Source organism: Phocoena phocoena, chromosome 18, assembly GCF_963924675.1.
Source record: "Phocoena phocoena chromosome 18, mPhoPho1.1, whole genome shotgun sequence".
NCBI lineage: Eukaryota > Metazoa > Chordata > Mammalia > Artiodactyla > Phocoenidae > Phocoena > Phocoena phocoena.
The window spans coordinates 58824116-58836518 of record NC_089236.1 but is presented as its reverse complement, the minus strand read 5'-3'; positions in this window follow the sequence as shown (position 1 = coordinate 58836518).

Here is a 12403-nt window from a genome sequence, read left to right as displayed (position 1 = left end):
TCTTTCAGTTATAAGGATCCTTGTGATTACTTTGGGCCCCTAGATAAGCCAGAAGAAGTTCACCATCTCAAGATTCTTAACCACATCTGCAAAATCTTTTTTTGCCAAATAAGATAGATATTAACAGATTTCTCAAATCAGAACATGGACATCTTTGAGAAGCTTTTTTTTTCTGTATAACACAAGGGATACATTTTTTAGAGATTTTAGGATGGATTGCCCTATAAGCAGAGACAGCAAGATCTTATAAATATGCCTTTAAATTCTTAAAAAAGTAATATTTGCATGGAAAAATGACAAAAAGGACAGAAATATTCCCTAAAAAATCCAGTGATATAAAACTTGCATACATACACTTGCAGAATAAATACACATTAATTCAGTTTATTTCTTTAAGTTAGTTAAATTTACCTTGTGCAAATAATTAAAATACAATTTGCTTATCTTGACTGAAGCTATTTGTTTTAAATCATTCTGGCTAGAAAACCTAGTCAAATTAATTTTCTGATAATTTAAGTGGGTCCAAAATGCTACTTTTGGTCAATCTTCTATGTATGGAAGCCAGAGCTACACTATCTAAAGGAAAGTTCAGGTATAAAGAAGAAAGAAAAAAAGATAAAACCACACTCTTTTACTTGTTGAGAAAATCACACAGCAAATGGAAAATAAAAATAAATTTACAGATTAACTTGCCAAGAATGACTTTTATAAGCGACATGTTATATTTTTAAAGATTAAAAAACAGTTACATATATGTTCTGTTTACATTGGTCCAGTGTATACAGTGGAAACAAGTGTATGAAATCCACCAGTGATGTCAGCTATTAAACCCTGGTGAGAGCTTCCATAGGACATTGTAGGACCTGTTTCTCTATTCGTAACTTGGCCTATTAGAATCATTTTGGGAAAAAAGCTGGGATCATACGGATCTGACAATAGATTTATAATAAAAAACCACATGAGTTTGAGGAAATTATTTAATTGATTCAGCCTGTTTTGAGAAGGGAAGTGGAATTTCTGAGCCAAGGTATTCAGTGATTGCATAAATAATCGAGCTGCAACTGTAAACCACAACCCTCAATCAAGAAATAAAGTGTCAAAAAATGGGAGATATTTGCTACTACTGGTGAGCAAAGCCCTCTCCAATAATCCTCTACATTTGCCTTCTCATCTATATACCATTCTGTTAGGTCAGTTCCAATCCAATTATACTGTGGTTTTTAGGTCTTTTAGGCTGATGCAAATTGATTTGAATGCGGAAGGTGATGCAATATTTGTCTATATGTTAGTGATTTCATGTCATGAACTCGCACAATTTTGTTTTTGAAATTTTGAATCACATGTGCATTATATGTGACCCCTCATATATCATATGTCTAATATGTCCTAATATGCTCATATATGGAATGGTTTCAGTCATATGTGCCTTAGAGATATGTGCAGAGACCTGAAAAGAAACCAGACAGATAATATGTGGTAATTAATAAATATAAATGACACAAAAAATATTCTTAAAAATCCCTATAGTTCTGGGTTTCTAAGGTATTTATGCTTAAAGAAAAAAGTAAAACAACTTGCCATTGAGACTTCAGATACCTGATTCAGAGTCCTATATGAATTACTCTATAAATATTCTCTTAAAAATTCATAGTAAAACGCTGATATACTCATTTTCAAAAATATGGAAATGGAATATCAGATATTTTGATTGGAAGAAAAGTACATTAAAACATAAGCAAGGGGTTTCCCTGGTGGCGCAGTGGTTGAGAATCCGCCTGCCGTTGCAGGGGACACGGGTTCGTGCCCCGGTCCGGGAAGATCCCACATGCCATGGAGTGGCTGGGCCCATGAGCCGTGGCCGCTGGGCCTGCGCGTCCAGAGCCTGTGCTCCACAGCGGGAGAGGCCGCAGCGGTGAGAGGCCCGCGTACCACCAAAAAAAAAAAAACACACAATGAGGTATCACTTCACACCGGTCAGAATGGCCATCATCAAAAAGTCTAGAAACAACAAATGCTGGAGAGGGTGTGGAGTAAAGGGACCCTCTTACACTCTTGGTGGAAATGTAAATTGATACAGCTACTATGGAGAACAGTATGGAGGTTCCTTAAAAAAATAAAAACAGAACAACCATATGACCCAGCAATCCCACTACTGGGCATATACCCTGAGAAAACAATAATTCAAAAAGGTGCATGTACCACAATGTTCATTGCAGCACTATTTATAATAGCCAGGACATGGAAGCAACCTAAGTGTCCATCAACAGATGAATGGATAAAGAAGATGTGGCGCATATGTACAATGGAATATTACTCAGCCATAAAAAGAAACGAAATTGAGTTATTTGTAGCGAGGTGGATGGACCTAGAGACTCATACAGAGTGAAGTAAGACAGAAAGAGAAAAACAAATACCGTATGCTAACATATATAGGGAATCTAAAAAAAATAAAAAATGGTTCTGAAGAACCTAGGGGCAGGACAGAAATAAAGATCCATACGTAGAGAATGGACTTGAGGACATGGGGAGGGGGAAGGGTAAGCTGGGATGAAGTGAGAGAGTGGCATAGACATGTATACACTACCACATGTAAAATAGATAGCTATTGGGAAGCAGCTGCATAGCACAGGGAGATCAGCTCTTGGTGCTTTGTGACCACCTAGAGCGGTGGGATAGGGAGGGTGAGAGGGAGATGCAAGAGGGAGGAGATATGGGGATATATGTGTATGTATAGCTGATTCACTTTGTTATAAAGCAGAAACTAACACACCATTGTAAAGCAATTATACTCCAATAAAGATGTTACAAAAAATAAAAAAACAGAAGCAATTGTATTATAGACTATCTTTCTGTTTAATAAACACATTTGGAGTGGAATAGGTATTTGTGTCAAACATTTTTCGTGCAGCACTTCAAACCCTTTTGGCCTTACCGTTTGCTCCAGCCACTGATAAAGGTATCGGCTTCACTCAGACTTTACAGACAAAATTAGGCAGCACCCCACCCAAAGCCGACAGTGCCTTGGGACTTGTCTGATGCTGACATGTAGATATTGTGAGGAATATTCCACACTCACTCTGATGCAACTTAGAAGTGACCCAGCAATTAATTTTGTAGGGTCATCCTTGAAAAGTGAAATATTCTACACTCACTCTGATGTAACTTAGAAGTGACCCAGCAATTAATTTTGTAGGGTCATCCTTGAAAAAGTGAAGAGGAGACAATGATAAATTCTTTCCCTTTCCGTTCTAGGCAGCCTGTTCTAAGGTACATTTTATAAATTCCTCAGAAATTCCCTAAGGATCCAGTATCAGTCATCATTTTAGTGGTCAACTAAATAGTGTCTTAGTACTGACTTCTTGTTTCCTGTTTTCTCTCCTAGACCCTAACTCACTGAAATTTCTTCCTAAATAATCTACTGGCAAGAAAAGCTCTCATGCACTCCTTCAGGGAACTAAGGTTAAGACAGCCTTTTCTATCTGAGTCTGTTTAACTAGAATGGAGTAAAGCAAAGTGCATGGCTGATAAACATGCCAGATAAACCTGAATACCAAGTTAAGTTTTGCCAATCTGTGACCTTGTTCTTACTATGCTCATATAAGGAATGGACTCAGTCATGTGTGCCTTAGAGATATGTACAGAGATCTGAGATAAAACCAGACAGGTATTACATAGTAATTAATAAATATAAAAGACACCTGAAAAATATAAAAAGACCTATAATCCTGGGTTTATAAAATATTTATGCTTAAAAAAACACAACTTTCCATTGAAATTTTGGATATCAGATTCAGAGTTTTATATGAACTACTCTAAATATTCTCTTAAAAATTCATAGTATAACACTAATATATTCATTTTCAAAACCATGAAAATAGAATATTTTATACAAGGGATGCATAAGTATTTTTAATGTTAGATCCACTGGTGTCCTAGAGACCACAAGCATCAGTTCATGAGAACTGTTTCTGCATATTTCTTTCCAACTCAGCTTTCAGGATATCATGTCAGTAACTTGACATTGGCCATTGTGGGAGTATTTACACTATAGTAATTGACAAACCTTACAAATCAGGGATTTTTTAATAAACACATTTTCTGGTGTCGACCTGAAGAGCAGGCATCTAATATAACACATACATTTATAAACCTGCTGGAAAACTCTCTGGGGATTGAGACTGGCAGATGCCATCTTCATGCTCTCCCTTTTTCCAGAGTACCAGCATCTCCAGGGAGGGAGCTTTAACATGCATCTGGTTCCCCAATACCTGTGGTTGTTGCCCAGGGGATGTCTGTTGACCATCTGGCTCTGGAGGTCAGGGAAGCTTGTATTCCTGGTCCCACAGGACTGTAACAATTGATGTCACCCAGAAAGGAGCTCATACCCTTGACTCACACCCCAATTTTTGCTGCTGCTGCCAGGGGACACCTTTACATCACCTGTCTCTGGCAGCTAGTGGGGCTTACACTTGTGGTCCCACAGGACTGTGACCAACAGAGACAGAGTTCTTAAACAGCTACTACCTCTAGGGCACAGTAAGAGGGAACCTGCTCAGGAGTTCAGTCTTTCTGTGAAGGATGTCTGTTAGTTAATCATCAGCTTTCTAATTAAACACACATCTAGGGGCTGACTGTAATCCTTTTCAGAGAACTTGGATGACAGGCACTATCTTTGCACTCTCCCTATGTGGTGCCCTAGAGTGCCAGTGTCTCCTGGAGGGGAACTTTACACATGGCTGGTGCCCTGATTTTTTTATGTCTGGTGTCTTGTTTCTGCAGCTGCCACCCAGAGGATGCCTCTAGCTCACCTGGCTTTGGTGGCTGGTGGGCTTGCATTCCTGGGTCCCCTGGGATTGTGGCAACTGGAGAGACAGTTCTTGGCAGGCTGCCCCCTCCAGGGCACTGTGCACACAGCAGACTGAGACACACTCCCCAGTCTTTCTGTGAAGAAGACCTCTTTGCTCGTCCTGGAGCTTTAGCCTGAAGGGCAGGCTTCAACTTGACACAGATCTATTGGACGACAAAATTACTTTCAAGGATTTCAGGCTGTGGTGCTTTCCCTCTGCCTTACTCTAGCTTACTAGCATCTCCCAGAAAAGAACTTATATGCTTATCCAGAGCCCCAATTTTTGTGACTACCACACAGGGGACACTTCCAGATCACCTGGCCAGCAAGGCTTATGTTTGCAGTCCCACAGGACTGTATATTTACATACTTGGGGAAGGAAACAGACATCCAGATTCAGAAAGCCCAGAAAGTTCCAAAAAAGATAAACCCAAAGAAACCCACACCAAGCCACATTATAACTAAATACTCAAAGTTAAAGACATATAGAGAATGTTAAACACAGCAAGAGAAAAACAATTTGTTAAATACAAGGGAACTTACATAAGACTATCAGCAAAATTTTACCTTAGCATCTTTCATCTACTGTATAGAAACCAACACAGAGAGTCAAGCAACATGAAGAAAAAGAGGAATATGCTCCAAATAAAAGAACAAGATAAAACCTCAGGAAAAAAATCTTAATGAAATGGAGGTAAGTAATTTACATGAGAAAGTTCAAAATAATAGTCATAAAGATGCTAACTGAACTTCAGGGGAAAAGAGTGGATGAACACAGTGAGAACTTCAACAGAGAGAGAAAAAATATAAGAAAGTACCAAATAGAAGTCACAAAGCTGAAGAATCCAATAACTGAACTGAAAATTGCATTAGAGGGGTTCAACAGCAGGCTTGATGCAGCAGAAGAAAGGATCAGTTAACTCAAAGACAAGGCAGTAGAAGTCATCCAATCACAACAGGACAAAGAAAAAATAGACCAGAAGGGAGTGGCACAATATATTCAAAGTACTGAAAGAAGAAAAAAAAAAAAGTCAAATTTTAACTTGTGTCCAACAAACAGCCTAAGAAATAAAACCAAACCTTTTTTCTCTGATTATCAACTTCTGAGAAGTTACAAATTAGATTTTAAATATTATTAAGAAAGGACTAGTCATGGGAAATTGATAATCTGTAATTCGTCAATTGAGTTTATTCATCAGAACACTATTCTCAATAGGGCTAATTATTTGTCTTGGCAAATATTATATAATTTTTTTCATCTAGCTTATCATAATAGATAATAAAACATTACTATAAAAATGTAACAAGGGAGGGCAATGTTCTAAAACAAACACAAATATGGTTTCCTGTGAAAATCAGTTGTGTATAAATGTACTCATAATGCTTCAGGTACCTGGAATATTACTTTTTTTTTATGGCTTTGAGCACAAATAAAAATATATTGCCCCTTCTAAAAAGAGAAAGAAAGAAATTATGCTATTAAAATATTACTTGAATATTTTTAGTTAGGATTGGAAGTATATGGAATATAGGGTTTCTTGATGTCACATATTTAGATTCCAAGTTATATTTTATATCTCTCCTTGCACTGACCTGCATCCAACTATGGGCATTATCATTGGCACCTATAAGTAGCTGCTGGGGAACAGATGCCAATTGTAGGGGTAAGTGTAGAAGAGGGTGAACAAGGCTGATGCCATTTGATGAAGTTTCACAAAATGTGGGCATGTGAGAAATCTAAGATACCTTTCAAGGAATCCAAAAAATTCACTTTAGTGTTCTTTGAGTAGCTGATGGGGAGTGGCAGTATTGCAGACTTTTTATTTTGACACTAAAATCTAATATTATCTACTTTCTGCAGAACTTGTTTGGAGGACCCTACAACTAATAGATGTAAAGTATCCCATGTAATCTATAAAACAACCTATAAATTTAGTATTGCTGTCCCTATTATACAGATGAGGAAACTGAATAAATTACCTGTCATACAGCTAAAAATTGGCAGAGCCTGGGTTCAGACCCAGAACTTCCAGACTCTGAAGTCCATGTTCTTAGCCACAATGTCCACTGATTGACCTAATTTATACAATGCAGTATATATATACACACACACACACACACACACACACACACACGTATATATACACACACACACACATATATATATATGACAAAATTAACTGAAGTTACTCATGAATAGTGACCATTCTGATGACAAAGAAATACCATATAAAACTCTGTAATGGATTTAATTTTCAATTCCTCATTTTCTACATCATAACGATAGCATGTTAAATCCAAACATCTGTGCTTTTTGACTCTCACATACATGCTATTTTAGATTTAATTGTATTTTTAATACTTCAAAACTAGTAGTATCTAAATTTTAAAAATTAAATAAATTTATTTAATTAATAACAAGGGAGATATTACCTTTATTTGTTCATGGTTATTTAATAAATACTTGAATGAAATAGCTTTCAACTTATCACCCCAAATTATGTTAAATCATTTCATAATGTCAATTTATATCAATTTCTGAATAAACCTTCATATGGACAACAGGTGTTATGCTAAATATATGTTCATAGGTCCTTCACAATACTTTAAAAAGTAAATTAAAAACATATGTTAATGAGAAAAATAAGGGTTGGAATTTAGTTGCTTTGTTCAAGAGCAAATGAAAATGGTTAATTTGTTTATTATGTATGCATACAATATCCGAATTCTTTATGCAACACTTTTGAGACAGCTTAAAGCAAAAGAAGATTCAATTAAGTAACAAAAAATAATAAAAGGTAGTAAATCAGGAGAAAGGGAAAAGTTACTGTGCCTGAAGTTCACATTTGACTTTGCTCTTCTTCAAGGGAAAGGAAAATAAAAAGAAAGTTTATTATTTATACAGTTCATTTGATCATAAAGGAGGAAGCACACTAGTGCTTTAGGGAATATAAACTTTTTTAAGAAATAAAAAACACTGTAAAGTCAAAATGTCACCAAGTTTTTATATTTTGAACTCTGATGCAATAAATATCTTCAAAAATAGCTTTACAGTAACTGGAGTGCTGAATATCGTGTCACTGTGTATTGTGAAACCCCTTAACAAAAGCTAAGAAAATAATAAAACACATTTTAATCAAGGTGAAATTGTGATGAATTAAATGAATGTGGTCAAACTTGATCCAAGCATAAAATGTAAGTATTGCGTGTCTATTAGATAACCTTCAGTCTCTAAAAGAGTATCAAGTCTCTTATCCTGGTTTGGTTAGCAACAGGATAACCAGTAGTTCCAATTAATGCCTGGAGTGCCAGTACTTTGCATTGTCGTAAGGGCACAACACGGGTTGTTTTGGAAACCAGATGCGCAAACTGCAGTGTCGGTGTTAGAAGTCTACCCAGGATTCTCAACTGAGTGGAAAACTACCCACCCCCTCTTTCCCTGACAGAGTAGCTTCAAAATGAAGCAAAGTTTGTCTTCAGGAAGGACACTTGGATCTGCTCAAATAGGAACACATGCAGGGTTCTCATAAATTACAGCTAGGAAGAAATGATTTTGTCCCAGAAAATTTCAAAGAGGGCCTTTGAATCATTCAACAAATAGATAGTATCTATATATTAATCACCTATAAAATGCACTGTGCTCACTGCTTGGGAAGCTCTGGGTTTGCTAGGAGATACACACATGGCCATGAAAATACAGACTATAATGTTAGGAAATACAGAGTGCTCTGAGAACAGAGAAAAAGGAATTTAATGCTCTATTAATGTTTTAAGTATTTAAGTGCTGTATAAGGGTATAAGAAATTAATATAAGAGAAAAAATTTAAAATGGCTAATATGATACAACATTCCATAATATTGTCTAATAACCTTCTTCAGGACAACAACACAGACAGACTTTACAGTATAACCACTAGAATCTTTTACTCTCTCTAACCATGAAAAGAAAGACAAAGGGTGACAACGTATTCACCTTCCTCTTCCAAGGAGGTTCATAGCTCACTTAGTCCATTGAGGCATTTGCTCAAAATATTTTCTCTGAGGAGTTACCCTTGACCATAAGACATCCTTACACCCTTTGTCCAACCTCATACCCATCTGTTTTCATAATTATTTATAACACTAATCACACAGCATATATCATACACTTGTCTATTCTCTATCACACCAACTATAATATAAGCTCAAGAAAGAGACAGTTTGTATCCCAGTCCTTAGAAGAGTGCCTGGCATTTATTACTTTCTCAGTAAGTATTTACTGAATGAATTAATTCATGTACCATCTGACCTTCTAAATTATTTTTAGAAAATAAATCAATGGCCTTTATATAACAAAGTAGGACAAGAACTGGAAGTTACATTGTCTACTGAAATAATGATGAAATATCTACCATTACATTTATCATATTTAATAATACCAAAAACTAGAAAAAGATGATCTTGGAAAACTCTTTCACTTTCTCCTAGAAGATAACTTTAGGACTTCATCTTCTGTGGTTCACACCAGCAAAACACTCAGTATTGTTTTGTGGTGATTGCTGACAAGTACTCCCATTGGCACGAAGAAATACTTTATTCAACATTGCCTTAAGCTTCTTTTTTTTTTGGATTTGTGTATGTGTGTGTATGTTTGTGTGTGTTGTGTTATCCAGTTATGTACTTGGAGAAATTAAAGAAACATCAGTAATTTAATCAGTGCATTTGAGTAACTATAGGAGATAATCAAAGCAAACTAGGAAAAATGTATCAATATGTAGTTTTAGATTTGTATTTTTAAGGAGTAAATCACTAAACTGTACAAATTACCTCATCAATCTTTTTAAATGGAGTACACAATCACTTTCAGGAGGACTTTCGGTTTTGCACATATTAAGGTCAATTTTCCACCTTAAGAACAAGTAAGTGTGATATACATACCAGGTAGAAGTATTCATCTCCCTTCCCCTTCACAGGAATGAGCAGGTTGAGTATCTGTTCCAGGGTGTGGTGCCCTTTGCAGCTGGAGCCTTCACAAGTGCTCTGGGGAGATAAGGGCATGAAAATAATTTGTTAACAGTTGCCTGTCTCTCTAAATTTCTCATAGACTGCTCTCACAATCTTTCCTCAAATATTCCTCAAATATTTACTATGTTCTTAACTGATATCATGCACATGTATATACATAACATATATATGTGAAATTGTTAAATAAAATTGTTAAATATCACATACACAAAATTTTATATATTAACATATATATATGAACTTTCATATACATATTGATACATATATGAAATTGTTGAAGACATACAACTTTAGGAAGCATGGTTTTGGACAGCAGTACTCACCGTCACCATGCTCTGGCTATGCTCCACCTTCTGAATGGTGATGTAATGGAAAACAAGGGTTGTAGATCCAGTAAGAGCTGGATTTGACCCCTGGGTCTGGGTAATTAATACTTGTGTCATCTGGGGAAAATAACTACCATGTGTGAACCTAATACTTTCTCAAAATTAAATCAATATCAGAATAGCTATTGTATAAAATGTGTCATGTTATGCAGCTAGCATAGTGCTTGGGACCCAGAAGATCATAAGGGATTCCAGTTTCCTTTTATCCCACTTTCTCTCATTTTTCCCCACTCCTGTAAGCAGAGTAGCAAAATGAACCACACCCTGTGGCAACATAAAAAAGGTAGCTTCATGTTGAGGATTCCAAAGATAGGGAGAAATTGTTCTCTGCCATATCAGAATTGAAAGTATCTCCCATCTTTAGCTCAGTGATCTACTCCGTGTAGAGTATAAATACACACCTTATTTCAAAGAGTGGTAGAGTAGGCCTGTCTTACACTGATACTATTTAAAGAATAATAATATTCCCTGTTTAAATCAAATCCCTAAGGAAAATGGAAAGGGGCTTGGATTTGAAGGTAAGGAGAAAGCAGAGTCCTTCTGGAGGATATAAAGAAGGACTACAAAAAATTCACAAAATTTCTGTGAAAAAGGAAAAAGAAGACCTTCATGTTCTTATTTTTACTGGGGTTCAACAGTTATAATTTGATGAAACAAATTGATAGAGCTGGTTCAACCATGATATATGGCATGTGATATTTGAGGTCACTCAAACTTTCTCAGTTTTCCATTGTGGAATGCAAACGTAAATAGTTTGTCTCTTTAAATATGGTGTTTTGGGCCTGATTATTGGGAATATGCCTGATACGGTCAAGATAACATGTCTGATGTTATACAGTGTATACTTCTAGGGCCTCAGTTTATGTGTTAAACTGGTAAGGAAGGAAGGAAGGTGGGGGGGAGGACGGGGGGGAGGGAGGGAGGGAGGAAAGTAGGGAGAAAGGGAGGAAAGTAGGGAGAGAGGGAGGAAAGAAAAGAAACAAAAAAAGGAGGAAGAGAAAATATAGACTACATAATGTCTATCGAAGCATTTTTGTCTTTAAGAATTCTGACATTTCTAAGAATATGCCCAAATATAGTGCTTTTAAAAAGGTTTTTAAATATCTTACTTTTAAAATGTGATAGCCGAGGCTGCAAGATGGCGGCGCCCAGGCGGGCCGCGCCGCGCCGAGGTGAGCTGGAGCCGGGCCCGGAGAGGGGCGAGCCTGCCGCGCCCAGGATTTGGACCCCCGGGCTGGTCTCCCGTCTCCAGGGGAGCGACGGGAACTCCCAGACTGTTTTTCTACAGCAGCTGCACCATTTTGCATTCCCATCATTTGTGCACCAGGTTCCAGTTTCTGCAGATTGGAGAACCCGGGAAAGAAGTTGCTGCGATAGTTTGCTGGGCTCGCAGGAGAGCTGCCCAGGTGCGCGTCCACCTGGCGAGGAAGGCCAGCGGGGTCTGCCGAGGCCCTGAGCATCAGGCCTTGGGCGCGAGGCCCGCTGCCCCGGAGCCCGCCGCCCGCTTCCACAGCCTGCTCTTCCCGGCCGACCACCCTAGCCGGAAGAAGGGCGGCAGCTATTACCTTAACTCGACCCACATGCTGCGCGCGCACAAGTCCGCGCACCTGTGGGACCTGCTGCGCGCGGGTCTGAAGGCCTTCTTGGTGGTGGGCGACGTGTACCGGCGCGACCAGATCGACGCCAAGCACTACCCTGAGTTCCACCAGCTGGAGGCCGTGCGCTCTTCTCCCGGCACCAGTTATTTGCTGGCATAAAGGATGGAGAAAACCTGCAGCTTTTTGAACAGAGTTCTCGCTCTGCCCATAAACAGGAGACACATACCCTGGAGGCCACGAAGCTTGTAGAGTTTGACCTTAACCAAACATTTAGCAGGCTTATGACACATCTTTTTGGAGATGAAGAGGGAACCCGGACCCCGAGCAACGAAGTACCACGTGACCACATCGCGGCTCGTGAGTATAAGAGGCCTGGTATGAGCCCTGTCGTTTTGACTTCCGAGCCCATGTTAGACGTTAGCTCTTTTGAACGAGAGATACAGATCATTTCAATAATATTCCTAGACTGTGAGGCTTACGGAAGCCGTGATGTTAAAGAGATGGGGCCTCCCCCTGGGTGTTGCCTTCCGACTCTCCCGCCCTCTGACCCCTGTAGCTGGTCGGGGTAT